The sequence below is a fragment of the Pteronotus mesoamericanus genome, unplaced genomic scaffold (genome assembly GCF_021234165.1).
Source record: "Pteronotus mesoamericanus isolate MK-2021 breed Mesoamerican mustached bat unplaced genomic scaffold, CSHL_Meso_final scaffold_85, whole genome shotgun sequence".
Taxonomy (NCBI): domain Eukaryota; kingdom Metazoa; phylum Chordata; class Mammalia; order Chiroptera; family Mormoopidae; genus Pteronotus; species Pteronotus mesoamericanus.
Genome location: NW_026555329.1, coordinates 53,839,132 through 53,858,628, shown reverse-complemented (window position 1 = coordinate 53,858,628; position 19,497 = coordinate 53,839,132). Strand labels below are relative to the sequence as shown.

The 19,497-nt window shown below is 37.4% G+C and overlaps 1 pseudogene; it reads right to left on the bottom strand.

Annotated features, from left to right (window-relative positions):
• The window catches only part of LOC129063192 (DNA methyltransferase 1-associated protein 1-like), an 84,033-nt pseudogene extending 65,652 nt beyond the window's left edge, over positions 1 to 18,381 (bottom strand).
• Positions 18,382 to 19,497: the final 1,116 nt, after the last annotated feature.

Genomic DNA, 19,497 nt, shown 5'->3' with positions numbered 1-19,497 from the left:
AAGTAAGTGAATAATATATATACAATCAACAGATTATAATAAGTGCTGTATGAAAGTTATAGGCAAAGAACTAAGGGAATTCAAATGTATATTGGGACAAGTCAAAATTCACACATTTGCTTTGAAAAAGTTTGAGGCTTTTTGGAGAGGAAAGATTGTTTGTAGAGATACTAAAGGCAGGAGACAAGTAAGTGTACCCAGGATAGAGAAGTGTAATGGAAACATCTTGAGGATCACTTGAAGCAAGCAAGTGGGAGGAGGATGAGACAGAAGATGGGGAAGTAGTCAAGAAGGCAAGAGTGATCAGCAGGACATAATGGAAAACACATGAAGTGTAGGGGTCAGAGCTGATCAAAAGGGTTGAGTTCTCCAGAGCAAAAGCAGATGCCTGTACTCACTGGGGGTGATAGGAAGCTATCAATGATTTTAGAGGTAGTAGCTTAGAATTGATGAGAGTTAATAAGCTAATGGTTTTCAGGAATGAGGCTAGAAGGCAGAAGCAACATCAAGTGTGCCAATGAATTGCAGCTACTTTTCACAAATAATATATTTGTCACCTCTGTCAGTTTCAGATGAGAAGGCATACATAGTGGGTATGATATTTTCACAGGTCATAGCTCACTTCTACAAACATTTATTGTTCTATAAATGGAATGTAAGTCTCCCTTTCCAGAGTGGTAGAAAACTCAGTTATTTTCAAGTAAATCTGCAAATTCAGTTCATGTAGTGAGTTCTTTCATTTATAGGTCAAATGAAAGGCTCAAATGAATTGGTCAAAGAAGGGCTCAATATCCTGCTCTGGGAGTTCAGGTGCACACATGGTTACTAGGCTACTGTAAGGGAGGGGCATTTGGGTCTTAGCTATTCTCTGACATGGGCCAGCATGGGCTAGGATGGAAATCATCTGGTTTGGTTGCTGGTCTATTTCCATTGTATTCACTGAGATGTTATGATCCTGTGGACCCCCATATCAAATCCATGTAGGTCTATTTCTACCCCACTTTCTTCTGCTTATATTCTCCCACTGTCAACCAGGTGCACCTACTGTCAATAGTTTGTTCTCAACCTCTTCTAACCTCCCCTAGGGAGCTCAGAAAACTTTCAGAGGCTGACTTGAGCTGCTGAGAGCCAGGGTAAGGGGGTAAGGTGGGTGGGGATAGTGATCTTCTGTTTCAGGTTTTCATTGAGCAAACTTACCCTGGCCATTTCTGCTGCCACTCATGCTGGAGCAGATGGCATCTCTAAAGTCTTTGTTATCTCCTTGGGTTTTAGCTCTCCTGTTCAACAGCCTGAAACATGTCTGGCTGGGTTACTGAAAATCATCCCCCACACCCAACCCATCATTCTCTGCTGCAGGCTGTGGGGTATTAGGTCCCATCTCAGGAGTTTAGAGATTTCTAAGTCGTCTTGATCTTGTTTGTAGATGTCAAGTTAGGTAGCTCTTTATATTTTCTTCTTTTCAGTTTATTTGTTAATTGTTATAAAATTTATGTTAAACTTAGTCTCCTCTAAAGATTCACTTTTTGAGTTTCAAAATACTCAGATCTTCTGAATTAGAAAGCTTGGCTTTTGCAACAATGACCCTGCTATGAGTTGCAAGAATTTATTTGGAGCTAAAGCCAAGAAGCTCCTCTGATTCTGCATACAGCTGTGTTAGTCATCCTCAAGCCAATGTGTGTCATTCATGTCAAAGGGTGACGGCCACAGAAAGAGTGTGTGCGGGGGATGGCAGTAGAGGGAGGCTCAGTGTGGCAGTGCTAGTGGTGAGACTGGGTGGTGATGTCAAGGAGGAGAGAAACCAGTATCACAAATTTTTATCCTTTAACACATTTATGAAATTTATGAAATTAAAATGCCTGCTAATTTTTAAGAAAGCTTTCTTTTGACTCATCTTATGAGGAAATTTTAAAGAACATGGGGCCTTTTAACCTAGAGAAAATTAGTCTTGGGTGTTATTGGCTGGTTTCTAAAAATTCACTGAGAACCCAAAGGAAGAGGATCGGAATTCTCCTGTATTGAGTCCCTGTTTTGTGTCAGTACTTTTCGGCATTTTGTTTCTGTTATTAGTTTTATAGTTTACAAAAACCATGTGAAAGTATTATCAACCTGTTTCCATAGGAGAGAAAGAGAAGCTCAGAAAAGTTAAGCAACATATCCTTAGAGAAACAGTAACACAAAGTGGTCATAAGCACAATCCCTGGAGCCAGACTGCCTGGCATTAAACCCGGCTCTGCCACTTACTGGTTGTATGACATTGGACGAGTTGCTTAACCTCTTTGTGCCTCAGTTTTCATAATTGAAAATGGAGAAAATGGGAATATTTACTTTTAAAGTTGTGAGGACTAATGTGCTCATGTATAGAAAGCAATTAGAAGAGTGCCTGGCACTTAGTAAATGCTATAGAGAGGCTTTCATGCTATTGTTATTATTTTAAATCATGCTGGCCATAAAGTTATAAAGTAACAGCATGAATTTGAACCTAGGTCTGTCTGTTTTTAAGCAAACACTACATAAAATAATACCATATATTTGTATGTGTTAAATTTTATAATTTCTTTAAGAATTTTCTTCCATAAATATTTATTAAGCTTTTTCTATATAATAGGAACCATGCTACATAGCCTGGAGAAAATAATCTGTATACAGAGAATGACATGTTGAGTGTTACCTCATCAAGAAAAGTTGCTAGATGGATTGTCTCAAATTGGATGTCTGACTTAATGCATGGTCTTCATCAGGAATATTGGGAGGTCTCAGACCGTTACGTCTTCTTCCCAAGAAGCTGTAACTACCAATTGGGAGAAACATATAAACATATTTAGAAACTTGAAGAAAGACCTTAAATCAAATGTCATAGGAGTTCAGTGTTCACAGTGCAGGGGTTGATTTATAACCAGGTCACGTCTTACATGGGTAATGCCATATAATATTATGGATTGACTTATTCAATGATGGTGCAATAGAGTCAACTACAAATTCAATAAAAGTCAGATATACAAAAAGAATCATAATTTTTAATATCCTATAACTGAGATAATGTTGCCCTCAAGCTCCTGTCCCTCTGGCTAATTGGGTGGGGAGTGGCGGAAGTAGGGGAAGGAATTTAAACTTGTGGATTGATATTATCTTAGTCGCTTCTAGTTTAAAGTAATTTTTCTTAAAGTGATAAGGGCAAGATGACTTAAGAGGAGCAGCCTAGCCAGAGACCCCCTCCCAGGTTAACAGTTAATCATTGCTTATCTGCTTCTATAGCCCGTTTTCACATCCCTTCACCCGCCTGGGTAGCACATCAATCTCCCACCGGAATGCTAATCCCTTCCCCCACCTGGGAAGCCCATCCATTTCCCGCTGTAATGCTAGGGCTTATAAACCCCTATCTAACCCCGATTCGGGGCTCAGAATTTGGAGACTGCCTCCTCTGAGCCCGCGTGTGTGAATAAAGGCTTACTCCGTTCCCTGAATCGTGTCTTGAGTCTGGCTTTCCGTAACAAAAGTTTTCACAGTCTTTTTGTGGTAAACACTTCATCTTTCAGGGTTTATCCATTTCTTTCATATAGTAACATCTTATTTCAAGGGTAAGCCTATGTGTCTCTTTATGCCATTTGGAAAGGGCCTTTGGTCCAGACCCTGTCCCTGGGATAACAAACGTATTTGCCAACTTTTCAAAACAGTGTAACAGGGCACAGCCAGGGCCCCTGCAAAGGATATTTGTAACAGGGTCCAGAAATTGGGGTGTCCAACAAAAATAGAATACATTCTCCCTGCCCCAAGACAGACCGCCAACGGGGATGGAAGACCTGGAGCAGGACCATTGAGAATTACTTCGCATGTCAATAACAGCTGGATAGCTTCATTCCTCATACGCAAAGATGGTTATTTTGCATCTGAACAAGGAAGGTTTGAAAGACTTACTATGGAATTTAACTGAGAGGGGAGGGGGTAGAGACAGGGTCTGCAGGAGAGACAAAGGGACACAGACTCTGGGGAAAAATGGGAAAGCCATGCGGGAAGAAAAGGGGAGAAAGGACTCTTGCTAGGGGGCCATGAGAAGGTGCTGCATGGTTTTGGGTTAAGAACTGGAGATCGCGGCGGTGCAGCGGATAGTGCCGAGAACTGCGAGAGGCCTGCCTAGCCGAGCCCCGGACTTCTGTTCTTTTTCTTCTGAAAGACGGTACCCCTGACTAGCTTGACTGGGCAAAGGGGGGAAGGCAGGACTGTGTGTGTTGGTGGGTGTTTAAGTGGTGTGTGGTTTTGAGATTTAAGAGGGACATTTAGCCATTAATCAAACCTCTATAACTTTTGAATACATAGTTCCTTTCCTTTTCACCATACTCTGCCATTGAGAGCCATAATTCCAAGGGCGGCGGGCAGAGGACCTACAACCGAGGGACCCCAGGGAAGGGGGTGGATGTTGTTTTTGGTAATAACATCTGGGCACCCCTGCTCCACGGGTCCATTGTTCGATAACAACCGGGATGATAGTGCTGGGTGCAATTAGTTAATATCTCAAGTCGCATGTCTACAAGAGCTTTGAAAAATATTAGTACACTACTCTGACACTCTCTAGATTTCAGATTGTGGATACTTCTTCATTTATAAGGCCCTAAAATGTAACAACAAAAAATCCCCTGATCTATTTTAGTAATATTGTCTGTGGCCTTAAGACTACTTATATCTATTTAACTTCACACATCTCATTATTTTGAACATATTTTTAATCCTAAATGTGTTTGCTTGATAACCAGATTACCTTTGGAATAGTACATACAACTAAATATTTTGTGACCTAGGAGAAAATGTGAAGCCAATTGTCACAGCAACGTTTTGCTGAATTTTAGCATTGCTTAGAATAACTAAATATGAAATATGATAGAACAAGTAGAATTTTTCAGCCTCTGCTTTTATATTTAAGTTAATGGATGCCCCAAATAATGAGACACTCCACTTATAAGTGATCTAATCTTATAGTGAGAAGTGTGGAAAGGTATCGACTATAAGATTAATGTATCACTATAAGATTAGTAGCATTCCAGAAAAAAAATTGAGAAAATATTTCTGAATTTACTTAGTTTTCTGAAAGAACTAGTAATTTTTCTAAGGTGAAACATTTTTTTTCAAAAGAAGTGTTCCTATGTGCCAGAATTTTCTTTTACTTTATACTTAAAGCTGAAATGTGCATCATCCAGATTTCTCTTAAATGCTGTTTAAAAATCCATATAGAAGTACTTTCCTTACTCTCTGAATTTAAATGTCCTTTGTAAATCAGAATAATTGCAAATGTCCTTTTGTGAACAACAAAAAAAAAAGGGTTAATATGTCAGATCTGAAATGTCTGTCCTCAGAAAGTTTTGCTTGCAAGGTTGTCCTTTAGCTGATGTATAAGAACTTGAATTTTGGGAGTTTATCCACCATTCCCTAACTAATAATGTAACGGGGAACAGCCAGGCCCCACCATAAGAGGGATTTATAATGGGGTCCAGAACTTGAGGTGTCCGAGAAAGATATAAGATATTCTCCCCACTCAAGTTGGGTTGCCTTGGGGGATGGGAGACCAGGAGCCGGGCCCAAAGAGAGTTACTTTGTGTATCAGTAGCAGGCCAGCTTCCTACCTGATGTAGAGCAGAGCCATTGAGAATTATTTTGCATGTCAATAACATTAGCTTTATACCTCCTACGCAAAGACGGTTATTTCGCACCTCAACTAGGCTAGACAGGAAGGTTTGAAAAATTTTAACGCAGGATGTAACTGGAAAAAAGTGCAGACAGGGCTGCGTGACAGACAGTGGGACACAGAATCCCGGGAACAATCTGAAAACTATGCGGGAAGGAAAGGGGAGAAAGGACTCTTGCTAGGGGGCCATGAGAAGGTGCACATGGTTTTGGGTTAAGAGCTGGAGATCGCGGCGGTGCAGCGGATGGTGCTGAGAACTGCGAGAGGCCTGCCTAGCCAAGCCCCGGATTTCTGTTCTTTTCCTTCTGAAGGATGGTACCCCTGACTAGCCTGACTGGGCAAAGAGGGGAAGGCAGGTCGGTGTGCGTTGGTGGGTGTTTTTAAAGGGATTTCGAGGTTTAACAGCAACATTTAGCCATTATTCAAAACTTGTATAACTTTTGAATACGTAGTTCCTTTCCTTTTTACCATACTCTGCCATTGAGAGCCATAATTTTAAGGGTGACAGGCAAAGGACCTAGAAGAGAAGGACTCCGAGGAAGGTGGGTGTTGTTTCGGTAATAGTATTTGGCCGCACCCCCTCACCCCCAACCATGGGTCCATCCTTTGGGAACAATAAGGGTAGTTCTCTGTACCCAGACTGCAACACAACATGGTTTATACTGAAAACCTTCCTTCCTTCTGGGTATCTGAAATTTTGGTACACGTTAAGCAGAAGGGTACCTTGGACACTGAGTCTATAGTGGGCTCCCCTGGGTAGAAACAGCATGCACATGTTGGTGTATTTTGTTCTTGTTGGGGAAGAGAACGCCCATGGAAGGAGACAAGCAAAAGGATGCCTGCGCATGTGTTCCCACGTACTGTGCCTTTGAGCTATGATCCACTGTCTATCCTAAACACATTGCTGTTTTAAGTCTTAGCTGTGAGTACAACTATATGCTGAATCCTGTGAATCCCTTTAAAGAATATCCATACACGGAGTAGGCTTGGGGACTTCAGCACCTTTGCAATATATTACAATTTTTTAAAGAAACAACACACTTGACATAATAAAAAAGTACAAATGTGCTTTATAGCTGCTGATTTATAGATCTTTCACCACAAAGATTAAATTTCATCTCATCTTTCTGACAAGCAACTAGGTCAAACTTTATTTCTTTTTCCAATAGTCTCTAATATGTAACAGGGTAACAGGACAGCAGATATCTAGCTACAATATAAATACCAAGTAAAGAAAACAAAGATGCAAAATTCAAAAAAATCCTGTTGTGTGAATGGTATAAATTTTAATCCAAATAAGGTTAAGAGTGGCCCTTTATAACTGTTCAGCTCAGAGGGGGAAAATATAGCTGAGCTAGTAAATGTGTAGCAGCTGGCAGGCCTCTGTTACCAGCTCTTATTTTAGATTACTCAGAGTCCTGGCTCTGTGAAGTGTAACTCTGAATCTCAAAGAACCTTCAGAGGAGATTTTTGAAACTTCTTTTCTTTTTCATTTTCTTGGGCTCATTTAGTTAGTAAATGCGAAAAGAAGTATAAATTAAAAGAACCGTGACTTAAAAGAACCTATGGAAGGTACGATGATGAATAACAAGTCAGAAAAGCAGACAGTTGTAGCTCTTGGTGTAATGAGTTTTAAGCTGATGCTTCCACGTTGCCAGTTAAATTATTGTGAAACTTGCCATTGACTAATCGCATGCTGGCTTATTTAGATGGGAAAGTCTGAAAGCCAATTAAATCTGAAATGGTGGTATTCCCTGAGCTCTCTCAAAGTACCTATTTAGAACCATTCTGGGTTTAGGATACGTTTTTAAAATGTTAGTAACAGATTTCAAAATTCTATGAATTTTGTTATTTCATTGAATGAAATGAACTAAATCATAGATTTTGCTATAAATGGAAAATAGAAATTAAAAGTAAAAACTCAGTTTGCATGATAACATGGCAGTCCCTAGTTGCAGCCTGCTTGCTTTCCCAGGCTTCATGTCTTACATCCTTATTCCACCCTGTATAAATACTAATTATTACAGTATCAAAGGGCTGGAATGACAGTGCTCCACTAATGTAATCTGACCTGAGAGTGAATGGGAAAGTATTTTGAAGCCTTATGTAGAATTATCAAAACCCAATTTATTGCCCTTGTGTAATTAATTTGATCAATTAAAGTGTGTCCCCCCCCTGATGATAATACCATTTATGACCAATACTTTTCCCATGAATGCATGGGATTCCACACATTTTTTAACTAATGAGAACTCTCACTTTTATTTTATTCCCTTCCTGCATTACATTTTTTTTTCTTTTTCTTGGATTACTTCCCCTTTAAATGTATGGGGTCTGTCCAGAAAGTCTCCAGCCACATTATATGAAAAATGGAGACATTGAAGATACAAAATACAATAAACATTGTACATAGGACAATGACACCGCAGTCCCCTTCAAAGTAGGCACCTTGGGGCCTCACACGGTTCTCCCAAAAGCCATCATCTGCCTGGTCATATTTTCCTAAATCTCATTGACAGTCTGAAATATCTTCCCTTTCATGCACGATTTTACTTTTGGGAAAAGTCAGAAGTTTCAGGGCACCAAATCTGGGCTGCAGCGTGGCTGTCACCTGGATGATTTGATGTTTCACCAAAAACCTCTACATGAGAAAGTGATGCATGATCAGTGTTGTTGTGATGAAGCTGCCAATCACCAGTTGCCCATAGCTGTGGCCTTCTGAGTCATCCAAGTAGTGTCTGTGGAGTAATGTTCAAGCTTAATGCAAAATTTGATGTAGTTTTGTTGTTCTACTTGCTCAGTTATTTTGAGTGCGAGGGCTACACAGAACACATGTGCACTCATGGCATCTACCACCCCCTCACTGACTAGCACTGTGAAGCCCTCATTGTTCATGCATGTGCATTCCAGTCCTCTCTCCTTGGCTGCCAAATTACATTGATATTGTGTGAACTGGTCTTGTTATAGTAACAATGGCTGGACTTTTCCGGACAGATCTCTGTCTCCCTAATCTCTGCCTAAGTATCATGTTGTGCTTTTCTCCAGCTGTTGACAGAAGAGTATTGTGGATATGCTTGATTGAAGATCTGTATTTTATTGAAATAATAGCTGGTCTTTAATGCCTACCCTTCTTAATTTGCTGGCTACTGTGAGGAAAAACACCATAACACTAAACCCTTGGCCACTACCCTCATTTGTAAATGTGTGATTCACCCACAGTATCCAATTTCCTCCTTTCTGTTCATCTGAAGGAGAATGTACTTCTTGCATCCAGCAACATCATGGATCTTTCCTTAACCCAGCTTTTATCTCATCGACTGATTATGTGTATATATCACACACACATACTTTGCTCTAAGAGTTATTTCACATAAAATACATTCTTTTCTTTTACTGCTCAGAAACTAAGAAAATCTAAATATTTAGGTATATGTCATCTATTTTCCCCCTTCTTGTTCATTTTATTATCCATTTTATCATTACTAGACTAGGATAATGCTCTAGTCTACTGAGCCTCAATCTTGATCATTTGAGTAGGCTTTCATAATTGATCATCTCTGTATCCTTTTATTATTACTTGCTTAATAATTTCATTTAAATCAGCTCACTAGCTGGTGTGGCCTATTTATAATTTAAATAAGCTCACTACCTTGTAGCCTTTTGGTGATAATGGTTGTACAACTTTTAAGTTAATGTCCTAGTTATAATCTAATATACAAGTACATTGAATTAAATATCATTTGACAAATAAAACCTTCTTAAACATCGCTGACCACACTAGAGCTTATTGAACTTTGTGTGTAAATTACCCACTTCTAATCTTTAGTCTACCTGTTTTATTTTCTTTATTACAGCTCTTCTTTACCGTCTCCCTCTCACAGGTGCTCACTCGTGTCCCTTTAAGCCTTCACGGTCTGACATAAGGCAACTCCTCTGGCCTGGTATGTTGAATCTTTCCATCTTTTTTTCTTCTGCACTTCGTACTTGCACATTGTAATACTCTAAATTTCACTGGAAAATGTTTTATTTTCCAGTATTTTAAAGTTTTACACAAGTATCTCTCCCAACTCCCTGAGGTATATTATATTCTTTTTCAAATATCTGAGCTTCCAGAGGACAAAGATGATTATCTTTCAGTATTTTACTATCTCTCCTCTACCTAATGGAAGGATCTGTGCTCCTATAAACTTCAATAATGCTGATAAGCTAGGTGGACAAGGTTATATTTCATCTTCAAGTTTTCACAGTTTTAGTTAGAAATAGAGTCATGTATGTGGTGTATAAATTAGGACTCCTTGATTTTTCAGAGTAATTGTGTAAAGGCTGAAAGAGAAGGGAAAACATGGAATATTGGGCAAATTAAAAGAAGCTCAGAGTGTCTGGAGCACAAACGTGCTAATGAAGTGGGGAAAGAACACTGGGGAGGAAAGCAGGAACCATGTCAGGTCAGGCCTCAGAAGTATGACAAAGAGTCTGGACTTGATCCCAAGTCAGTGGTGAGCAACTAAAGAGTGACATGTGTGGGGGATGGACAGAAGGTGGTCATATCTAAGAGAAAGAGTGAAACACAAGCATGATCCTCTGCAACCATCCAAGCAAGAGATGCTGCTGGCCTGCGTTAAGGTAATGGCTCTGGGGAGGAGTGATCTGGGCATATTTGAGGACTATTTAGGAGTTGGAATAAATGGGACTTACCAGTTAGTTAGATGAGCAGATAAGGAAGATGGAGGAATCTAGGACAGTGATTTTCAACTGGTATGCGACAAGAATTTTGAGAACATGCTATACCTGACTATTTAGTGAGAGGCACTGACATATTTTTCCTTTGATTATCCAATAAAGAAGAATGACAACAGTCAACACAATAGCTGTCCAGCATGAATGAATCAAAATTATACCTATTTTTTTGTCAGATTGGCAAAAAATATATATTTTGGCATGCCACAGAATTTTAGTAATTAGCTTATATGTGCCATGAGATGAAAAAGGTTGAAAATAGCTTTCAACCTGGTCTAGGAAAACTGCCAAATATCTGATTTTGGCAAAGGGTAGATCACTGTACCAACCACGAGTGAAAAACAGGCAGATCTACAGACTTGGGAAGAAGACAATAAGTTCAGTACTGCACATGTCAAAGCTTATTTGATGGTGAATTATCCAAGAGGCAGTTTGAAGCTCAGAAGTGATGTTTGCTTGAGATAAAGATTTAGGAAGTGTCGGAATAGACAAATATTGAAAGCTAAGGTACAGGAGTAAATTTCCTAGGCAGAGTTGGTAGAAGGAACACAACATTAAGGGATGTGTAGAGAAGGAGGAGATTGCCAAGAAGACAGAGCAACAACAGGCAAAAGTTATGATGGGCATGGTGGATGTGGAATCACAGAACCAAAGGGGTCATTCAAGGAGGCAACCCTCAACAGGAAGTTCAAATAAGAGAGTGACACAGAAAAAAAACTACTGAATATGGTCACTTTCTGGTTTTTGGTAACTCTGGCAAGAGCAGCTTCTGTGGGAATCAGGCTCACAACATAGGAAAGCATCTACCCCAGGATAATGGCATGTAAAGGTGGGTGTATTAGTCAAGGTTCTCCAGAGAATCAGAACCCATAGGATGTATGAATACTTACATATAGATATATATGTATATTACATATGTACATGTATATACATATATGTATATGTGTATATGACATAAAATGCATAACTGATTATAACAAATTGGATCATGCAATTATGAAGGCTGGTAAATCCCAAGATCTCCAGTATGATCCAGCAATCTGGAGACCCTGGAAGAGCTAATGTTCTGATGCAGGTCCAAAGGAAAGAAAAAAAATCACTGTCCCTGTTCAAAGGCTCTCAGGCAGAAAAATCTTCCTCCTACTCAGGTGAGGTTCAGCCTTTGTTCTATTCAGATCATCAGCTGATTGGATAAGGGTCTCCCACATTAGTGAGGGTAATCTGAGTTACTTAGTCTACTGATTTAAATGTTAATCTTATCAAAAACACTCACAGAAACAAAATAAAGTTTGATCAAATATCAGAAAATGCTTCCACTCAAGTTGACACATAAAATTAACTGTCACAGATACCTTCATCACTTTTACAATATCTGTATTCTGAACATCAGAAACAGCTAAGGGTTTTTGTAAATATGTGGGGTTCTGATCTGTACCCTCAGAATTCAGTCCTTTTGGTGTAAGGCTACTTTATCGCTTTCCTAGGGTTGCCATAACAAATTACCACAAACTGGTGGCTTAAAACAACAGAAACTTGTTTTCACAATCTGAAGGCTAAAAGTCTGAAATCACGGTGCCGCCTGGACTGCTTCCCCTGGAAAGCTCTAGGTTAGCACCCTTCCTTGCATCTTACCAGCTTCTGGTGGCTCATGATAATCCCTTGGCATTTCTTGGTTGCTGCATATCCTTTTCTTATGAAGATCCCAGTCATTGAATTTAGGGCCTATGCTACCTCAGTATGACCTCATCTTAACTAATTACAACTGTAAAGACCGTATTTCTAAATAAGGTCATATTCTGACGTTCTGGGGGGTCGTGAATTTGGGGGGACACTTCATCTCACTGCAGCCACCAGATAAGCATCTCTAATAAATAATGCAATGGGTTCTGATGCAGGTGGTTCACAGGCCACACTTGGAGACTGCTGAGCCCACACAAACTGCTTTTAATGTAAAGGTGGGGATCGGTTCAGGTAGGTGGGAGAGGGATCCTCTGAAAGCTTAAATCCCACTGCGACTGATCTTAAGGGCCAGGCACTGATAAAGCCATCATTTAATCTGAATTTTAAAACAGCATTAGCTCTCTAATATTAAGAAGTTTTAAGTGAAAAAAGATTTCGACCTGATTTAAAGTTTAGCGTTATTGCCAGAATTGAAAACTGATAGGGCCTTCATTGTCCTGAGCACTGAGATGGCATCTGTGCAATAACACAAAGGCACAAGAGCATATGACTCCTTTCGTAAGTGAGAAACTGAAAGCAAAAGTTATTAGAAAATGAAACTAAGAACATTGAGATCTATTTTTCCATCTCAGTCTAGCCAAAAAATTCAAGTAATCAGGGAGATACATCTTTATTGGAAAATTTGTCATATTTGGAAGATATATGCCAAAATAGCTTAGAGAAAGTACTGATATTAGAAAAATGTTTTATTCAGTTTCATTGTGCAACATGTAATTTAATATTGAACATGATATTAAAGAAGAGCAAAATGCTGTGTCTATTCAGTAAGTGAATTATTAAAAAAGAAGAGAAGTTATCTACAAAAGATAAATGAAGATAAATTGGTTAAAAAGTAGTCCCCAGTGTAGCTGGGTAATGTTTCAAAGAAAGTCTTTATTTGGAAATCATTATGACAAATCTATGAAGGCACTTGTGATGAATTGATAATTTATATAGAACAAATACTATTATTGTTCTAAAAATCTTACTATATAAGTTGATTTTCTGAATTAAATATATCAGTATATAATTTTTGTTAATCATATGTAAATAAAAGGATGTTAGCTATTCCCTTAAATTCTCTCCTAGACTTAGGATTTTATATTGACAAAAATAATTATTTATCTGCAACGGAGATAACATGGCACTTATACTAATGAAGGAAGGCAAAGCAGAGGGAGTGGGGGGAGGAAGGCTCTGGAGGTGCTGCTGTTTGTTTCCTACCCTTGGTCATGGACTATCACACACTGAGAGTGCAAAGGCTGAAGTTGAGGACACAGGAAGCCTTCTCGCACCAGCAGGCACAAGGCTGAATGAAGAGAGCTGTGACCTCTCTGACCACAGAATTGTTCCTAGTACAGCTATTTTGTGCCTGAAGGGTGGTTGTTGTTAACCTTACATTCATAATAGGCAAGGATAGCATTGTTTTGCCCATAATTTCTATCTCACTTGGTATTAGGTTTTGAACTGATCACATTCGGAAATAGTTGAATCTGTTTGAAATACCAATAAATGTTTTATTGAATGAAAGCTTAAAAAATACAAATTACCCAAGAAAGTCCAAAATCATTGAACTACTCATACTTTATAGTGTTATGCATTAACTTGAGTTTCCCAGCAAAGACTTTTGGCCATACAGTAGGTACTCAATATATACAACGAAATCTTATGGGGATAATGAAAACCTTGAGATCTGTTTTGTATCTTGTCTATAAATTTCTTTGTATTGTATATTTTCAATATGTCACATAAAATTTTTAAAAGAAATTTCTATTTATTTTCTACCTCAGAAGATTTGAAATCCAAATAAATATAATTCATCTGAGTTAAATGATATCTAAATGTGTTTATATGACGTGCCCTTGAATTCATACTGAGCCTCCTTCCAATACTTTTTCCTGGCATCTAAGGATGCCAAAAAGTCGATCTTGTATATGGTTATGGAGTATCTGCTGTCCTTCTTAGCTAGTTAATCCCTTCTGAGAAAATTAAAAGGTACATTTTAGTGTCTAGCATTATACGTAGTGGGTTCTCAATAAATAGTAAATAAGTGAATAAAAGGCAGGGAAAGAAAAAATGGTGAGGGTAGAAAATTATGTCTTGAGGATGCACTGTATGCTAAAACCATCATGTTCTGAACATAATTCAGGTTTTAAACTAAAAATGAAGATAAGGTTTTATTACCTATTTAATAACTTCAGTATATTTGTTCTTGCAATGAAGAGAAGACTATAGTAAAATAAATAAAACTAATAAAGGGAGTAAAGAAATTCTTCATCATTGGTTTAAATTTGTTAATTTTGTACATTTGTAGATTATAAATAACCTCATTTTCTAGTTTCTATATTTGATGCTTTGATATTTTAGGTACTTGCTGACTTGTAGTGATTATCCTTTCAAGGCTAGCTAATTTTTAGAAATAGCAAACAGCTCTTCAGTGTGCCTTTCATATGCATATCAGCCAATCCAGAGCCCACACCCCAACCATCTCCTTCACTGAGCTCTCATACTCCGAGTCACACCTGCTCTAATCACTTCATGGCCAGATACCAGAAAAAAAGGACAGTTTTTATGTCCCAGAGCTCACTGAAATTATTCAAACCAGCCAATCCTAAACAATCCTAAACAATAAATGCCTACATTTCCCCTTGTGCCCTCCGACTGACCTAACCTGGTACTTCCCTCTATGGCCCCACATGGTGTGGCATATCCCCACCTCTAGGGAACTGTGAGTTTAACTGCCTTTTCAGTGGCCGTTGTCTCCTGATCTGTTGGCCTCTCATACTGGAATAACAACAAAACCTACATTTTAAAACAGGTTCACTGTAAAAATTTTAAGTGTAAGTATAGGTCACAACATATATATATATAATCATGTAACCTCTGTGAATTAATACTTTTGCCTTCCAAGATAATTGAAGTTTTCTAAATGATTACAGTGAGAAAGTCTTCTTACTACTCTACTCTTTGATTTAATAAGATCATGATCCACAAGCTTTTCAGGGACTATTTTTTGTCAATTTTTATCCTTCCAACTAATTTAATTTACTGACAAGATAAATAAATACAGATTAGTTTACATTTTTTATAGGACTAAAAGTTTTGAAATTAGATTAAAATTCAAATGAGACATGAAGATTATTTTCTGTTACTGTATTTTTGTAAAAAAGAATAATACTTTGTTCTAAATTCAGTTTGGAGTGCATTCAAAGAGATAGACTTAAAGCACTAAATGGATTTTATCATACATGTTAACAATTCCTCACTCACAATTCCAAATTCCAAAAGACTCTGAAAACAAAAAAAGAAAAATTCATAAGTTTGTGGTAAACTCATTTAGTCACAAAACCTAATCTGAATTGATGAGGCCATTTCCTCTTTATTTATTCTCTTTCTATCATTAATGTGCTTTATTTGGAAAATATTAATAATGTGCCATTTACAGGCTGTTATATTCTAATGCTCATTAAAAATTCTGAATTTTGAAATACAGCTATTTCAAGATTTCTGATGAGGAACTTCGGACCTAATTCAGTGTATATGTGTGTCCATGTCGTTTACATGATTTGGTTGTAGCAGCATGAGCTGTTACTCCTCCTTTCCTTAATATTTTATTTTATTCACTATTGTGACTCATATTAATTTTTAAAAAATTAATTTGAAGGAATGTGATAAAGTTGGCAGATCAATAGTTCAAGGTAGATCTTGATGATTGGTTGTGTAGGGGGCACTGTAGAATAAAGATGACGGGGACCCTGTTACCACCACACTCCATTGAGAATGGATGTGAAATAAATAATAGTGACATAGTGTGACAAATACTGTTTAAAGTGGTGTTCAGTGTGTTTTCTGTTCAGAGAGAAAGGAACTGCTAATTGCCTGCCCGGAAGAAGGGATTTTTGAAAAGGGAAGGAAGGAAGGGCAATTCACCAGGGCTGCTCAATTCCAGTACCCGTGGTTCTCAAAACAAAAGGTAAGTATTAACGTGATCCCTTAAATAACCTGACATACTGTAACTTTTGCCAGTGCTGAAGCTCTTCTCATTAGTATCACTCTGTCCTCTGTGAGAGACATTTTAAAGCTTTATAACATTAATAGAAGTTCCTGGAAAAGCAGCCTGGTTTTGATATGTCACTGCACTGAAGCAGAATATAATGTTATTTGCAGGATTTAATAAAATGCCAAGGCAGTTTGGATTATATTCAAGGAGCCATCCTCAATCAAGCACCAAATATCCCTGTCCCACAAGGCACTTCCTTGGACTAAATGACTATGAGACACTGAGTGCATTCTACTCATCCATAAAAATCACATTAGCAAGATAAATATTGGAACCACTTTCTTTCACATAAATGTATACCATTTGCCTGCAGTGCCACGGTATTTAAAGCTCAGGTTAGAATTGACAGTGCTAAAGTTCAACCTGGTATTTTTAAATGCTTAACTCCAAGAAGTGCCAACAGCAAAGATATGATCTGTTGGGTTTGTTTCAAAGAAGCAAGATGACAGTGTGGTTTTAAGCAACAATGCAAAAAGAAAGGTTACAGCCAAAAAATAAATTTGTAAAACTCCTCACTCCCATTTCTATTCTGCTAAATTATTATGGGGAGAAACTAATGGCATCTGTAACTTCACAGCTAAGTCGCTTTCCACTTTGCATAATGGCTGACACAAATCATTGAGAATCTCAGTACAATAAATCATTTGAAAATATATACAGGCAATGAGCCAAGAAAGATATTTAGCATTTAATCAATGATGACCTATTATTTCTACCCACCATCTATAAAATAAAACATCATTCAACTTAATCACCAAGCAATATTAATATAGAGGGGAAAATGTTCAACCTTGTAACAAGGAGGTGGTTTGGAATACATTAAAAGAAAACTGGTTGGGATTCTTTCTTGAAATTCTGTGACTTCTTTGCTATTTTCCTAAATTAATTTATTATGCTCACTACTGGAAATTCCACATTACTGTGGAGGTTAGATTATATATATTCTAAGGTCTCTTCCATCTTTAATGTTCCATCTTTATGGTACTATGTTGTACTGTAAGCTATGACCATGTATGGGTCTAATAGTATTGGTAACCCTTAAATTGTATTATTTTACCTCATAGCTTTATTATTTATGTAATTAAGTAATAATATTTAATGCTTCATAAATGATACCATTTAATACAGGTAACATATATAACTATCATAATTCTTCACAATTTTTGCAGTGAGTGCCTTGCTTTCTACCAGACTCAGTGTATGACCTAAAGGATAACTGGAGAATACACTGTGTATCAAAAGAGACCATTATATCTGATAGAAAAAATTATAAAGCCCTTGCATTTTATACCTCTTTTGAGAAATTATTACAGTGGTTAAAAAAATCTGTCGTAGTAGTTCATTTGTCATCCAGCCTATGCCCCTTAAAATCTCATGAGATCAATCTTGAGAAAAAAGGAGAGGCATTAAAATCTGTCAGAGTTTATATAGCATATAAGACATTACTACATAAAGACCAGATGAATCAAAAGACTGGAAATATTCAATATTACACCCCTGGTTATGTCTTTTCCAATTTTAGAAAATTATTTTATTGTTAATTCATGCTCCTAAACACAATCACCTATTCGCCAAAACACTGGCATCATTTTTCCCAGTTTTTTCAATGAAGTTTATTATGTCCTTGAAATGATTTTAAGTGCTTTACATGTACTTAGTCATTTAATTTTCACACCACCTTCTGCATAGTTACTGTTAGCGCCCCCATTTTATATATGAGAGTACCCAGAACAAAGATGTTTAAGTAACTTGTACTGGGCTACACAGCTAGACAGTTGTCAAGGTGGGATTTGAGGCTGGGGCTTGTAGGAAAACACCATAAACTTAACCAGCAAGCTGTATTGCAGTGATGCAGAGCTGCTCAGATATATTTCTATGTGGTTTTCAGGCTCTCATGTTTAAATGTAGAACTGTTACAGTTTTCTTACATATACCACATCTTTTGGAACAGATTGCAGCAGTCCCCTGTGCCCCGCTATCTGTGGTTTCTCTTCTTGCAGTTTTAGTTACCAACAATTAACCATGGTCCAAAAACATTACATGGGAAGTTCCAGAAATAAACAATTCATACGTTTTAGATAGCTTGATAAAATCTTATTCCATTCAGCTTCATCTCACCTGAAAGTGAATCATCCCTTTGTCCAGTGTATACAAATTTTGTACGCTCCGAATCTGGTAGTCCTGTAGTCGCCATCTCAGTTACCAGATCATCTGTTGTATTACCACAGTCTTGTGTTCCAGTAACCCTTACTTTACTTAATGATGGCCACAAAGCACCAGAGTAGTGATGCTGGCCAATGAGATAAGCCAATGAGAAGCTAAAAAATGCTTTTAAGTGAAAAGGTGAGTATAGTACGATAAGGTATTTTGATAGACCACATTCGCATAACTTTTATTACAGAATATTATTATAATTGTTCTATTTTATTGTCAGCTATTGTTGTTAATCTCCTTCTGTGCCTACTATATAAATTAAACTTTATCATAGGTTTTTATGTACAGGAAAAAACAGCATATCTAGGGTCCTGTGCTATCTGTGGTTTTCCACTGAGTGTCTTAGAACACATCTCAGAACACTATTGTGTTTTAAACTACTGGTAATTTTTTAAAAATTGTAGGAAAATGAAATTAAGGAATTTCTTTAAGTCTAAAATCTTTAAATACTCCAGTATGTTTTTGTTAAATGTGTTAATGAGTAAAATACAACATGTTAGAAGGGGCATTGATTCTCTAGTCACTCCAAAGTCATTGTCTCCAATGAATAAATAGTAAAATTGTACATTCATTATATTGTATCACTATATGAGCTTCAACACATTTCTTGTATTTTCTGAATATTGGTATGCTATTGGTATGCTTCAAGGACATAACAAAAGAAATATGTGTGACTAAGCATATAATTATCCTGATGAGATATGACAAGAATTGAAATCTTTTATAAATGTTTGACTAGTGTGTAGAAAAGTTATTTCTCATAACTTAAAAGAATCCATGTGTTAACCTGAGCAGGAATCTCTTTTTAGGGTCGGTGGGGAAAGTCCTTAGAGGTATGACCCTCAGTGAGATGCTGGCCAATGCAAAGCAAGTCACAAAGTCTAAGAACTCATTTTTTAACCCTTTTATTTATAAAGGTAATGTTAAGTATTTAGTGGGGAACAATGATAGAAATACTGTCATTAGAAAGAAATAACACTAAAATTCACGAAAACACATTTTCAAATGTCTATTTGACATTATTTAAAAACTAGAAAATTAATAAAAACATGGTATCAATATAAATGTTGATTTTGTAGCCCAAATTTTAGTGTGA